This window comes from Lactuca virosa, chromosome 8 (genome assembly GCF_052849685.1).
Source record: "Lactuca virosa cultivar CGN04683 chromosome 8, Lactuca_virosa_CGN04683_v6, whole genome shotgun sequence".
NCBI lineage: Eukaryota > Viridiplantae > Streptophyta > Magnoliopsida > Asterales > Asteraceae > Lactuca > Lactuca virosa.
In genome coordinates, this window is record NC_136433.1 from 16,491,291 (window position 1) to 16,494,645 (window position 3,355).

Genomic DNA, 3,355 nt, shown 5'->3' on the forward strand with positions numbered 1-3,355 from the left:
AATGAAATTCTTCCATTGTTTTCTCTTTCTACTTGTCATGCAATTGACGATTAACCTTTGGTGAGTCCCCTAGCGAGAGCTAGGGGCGGTGTTGTCTTCTTCGTAGCGAGCCTTAGCGACCCGGTGGCGAACCCCACTCCGTTCAGCCTAAGTGACAGCTTACTTTTTAAACATTATTGGTTGATGTGGTTTGTGCCAATGCTTCTTATATATGTAAGACATTCGTTTGTTACTCTTCCTTTATGTTTCTTCTTCATTCCGCTGAGCATTACAATAAAGCTTTCATCCTTTGCAAGTATGTTGCATTATGTGTGATGAGATTCTACTTTGTAAATTTCAGCCAAATATAACATTGTAACTTTTTTTTTATTTCTTAGGATGTTCTATTTTGAAAATATACTCAACTATAGCATTGTCGTTTCATTTTTAACTATAATTTAAGACAAATCGTGGGCCGTGCTTAGCAAAACCTTTGAACTTTCCTAGTATATATATATATATATATATATATATATATATATATATATATATATGCCACATGTCATTTTGTGGTAACTTTAATCCTACCTAATAAATCTTACCTAATAAATGAAAATAATTTTGCCACTTGTCATCATTTTATGCATTATGTCGCATGTCATTTTGTGGTAACTTTAAATTAAATTATATCCATGTGTCATTTTTGGATTTTTTTCATTTTATTAAATTTTATATAATACTTAAATGTTATAAATGTAATAATAAATGTGTATCCAATTCATTAATGCAACTTTCCTTATAATTTCTAAGTTTCTAAATTAAATCTAATTATTTTAGTTGTTTATTTATTTAAATTATTAATTTAAATTTAAAAGATAAATAAACACTTCAATTATAATAATTAAATATTTTTCCTTTTTTTATAAATTTAAATTTTCTATATTGTTAGATCTTCATGTTTGTTTATTTTACTTTTTGGATAAACTCATGTAATACATGAGTCTCACAACTAGTTTCCTTATTAAAGCATTGTATTTTAATTTCTCAGTATTAAATATTTATGGCCTGAAAATCATATTTCAATTAAAGTTTTGGTTAACGTTTCTCATGACATTCGACCTTTCTTAGAAGCCATCTTACTTATGGATGAAATTGACGTCATTGGATTTGCTTGAATGGAGTAAGGAAGTGGTAACCGTGATAACCAACTCCAATGGATTTATTAAAGCATCAAAACCGTCCACCCACTATAGGGAGCCCTCCCTTTTCCTTTTTTGTGCATGTAGTTCCACTTCGGGCTCTTGAAATGATTCTTGAACTGGATCTTCAACGGGGCCTTCATCAGAAGAATCAGATGACTCGTCGAGTAGGCGGCGTGGTTGAGATTGAAAGTTAGTTTGCGGTTGGGGTTGAGAAAAGAATTGAGTTTCTTGAACCGTTTCAAACGGATCAAGATCCATACCCGGACGAGGTGTTAGTTGAGATTGGTTTTGGTAAAATCTCATTGGTTGAGAAGAGAACGAATTAAATGGAAACATTTGCGGAGCCATTGTAGGAAAGTAGAAGTTAGCGGGAGAGTGAATTGGTTGATCAAATGATGGTCGATAACATGGTGGTCATGGAAGGTTTGGGGATGGAAGGTTTCGTGATTGAGTGTTTGGAGGTGGAATGTTTAGTGATGGAAGGTTTAAGATTTCTTTTTGTTGGGTCTTTGTGTTTTTTTTTGGTTGAGATGAAGACATTTTTTGTGTTGGTGAATTGAGAGAGTATATGAGGGAGATAATGATATTTTATGTGTGTGTGAAATGTTAAGAATGTTGTTTGATTTATAGTAGTTGAATGGTAGATGAAATTTTTAATTTTTATTTATTAAAAAACGTTTTTTTTGTGTGTGTGTGTGTATGTGTGTGTGAAAGTAGTGAAATGGTAATATAAATTTTGAATTTTATTATAAAAATCGTTTTTTTACTATGGAAAGTAAATGTGAAATTAAATTATAGGCAGTTGGAAATTAAAGAAGTGGTAAATTAAATAAGTGGTTGGGAATTAAAGGAGTCAAAGTATTTGCAATCCGTTTCAATTCCTTTGCACCAATGAAATTCTTCCATTGCTTTCTCTTTCTACTTGTCATGCAATTGACGATTAACCTTTGGTGAGTCCCCTAGCGAGAGCTAGGGGGCGGTGTTGTCTTCTTCGTAGCGAGCCTTAGCGACCCGGTAGCGAACCCCACTCCGTTCAGCCTAAGTGGCAACTTACTTTTTAAACATTATTGGTTGATGTGGTTTGTGCCAATGCTTCTTATATATGTAAGACATTCGTTTGTTACTCTTCCTTTATGTTTCTTCTTCATTCCGCTGAGCATTACAATAAAGCTTTCATCCTTTGCATGTATGTTGCATTATGTGTGATGAGATTCTACTTTGTAAATTCCAGCCAAATATTACATTGTAACTTTTTTTTTTATTTCTTAGGATGTTCTATTTTGAAAATATACTCAACTATAGGATTGTCGTTTCATTTTTAACTATAATTTAATACAAATCGTGGGCCGTGCTTAGCAAAACCTTTGGACTTTCCTAGTATATATATATATATATATATATATATATATATATATATATATATATATATATATATATATATATGCCACATGTCATTTTGTGGTAACTTTAATCCTACCTAATAAATCCTACCTAATAAATGAAAATAATTTTGCCACTTGTCATCATTTTATGCATTATGCCACATGTCATTTTGTGGTAACTTTAAATTAAATTATATCCATGTGTCATTTTTTGATTTTTTTCATTTTATTAAATTTCATATAATACTTAAATGTTATAATAAAGGTGTATCCAATTCATTAATGCAACTTTCCTTATAATTTCTAAATTTCTAAATTAAATCTAATTATTTTAGTTGATTATTTATTTAAATTATTAATTTAAATTTAAAAGATAAATAAGCACTTCAATTTTAATAATTAAATATTTTTCCTTTTTTTTATAAATTTAAATTTTCTATATTGTTAGATCTTCATGTTTGTTTATTTTATTTTTTGGATAAACTCATGTAATACATGGGTGTCACAACTAGTTTCCTTATTAAAGCATTGTATTTTAATTTCTCAGTCTTAAATATTTATGGCCTGAAAATCATATTTCAATTCAAGTTTTGGTTAACGTTTCTCATGACATTCGGCCTTTCTTAGAAGCCATCTTACTTATGGATGAAATTGACGTCATTGGATTTGCTTGAATGGAGTACGGAAGTGGTAACCGTGATAACCAACTCCAATGGATTTATTAAAGCATCAAACACGTCCACCCTCTATATGGAGCCCTCCCTTTTCCTTTTTTTGTGCATGTGGTTCCAC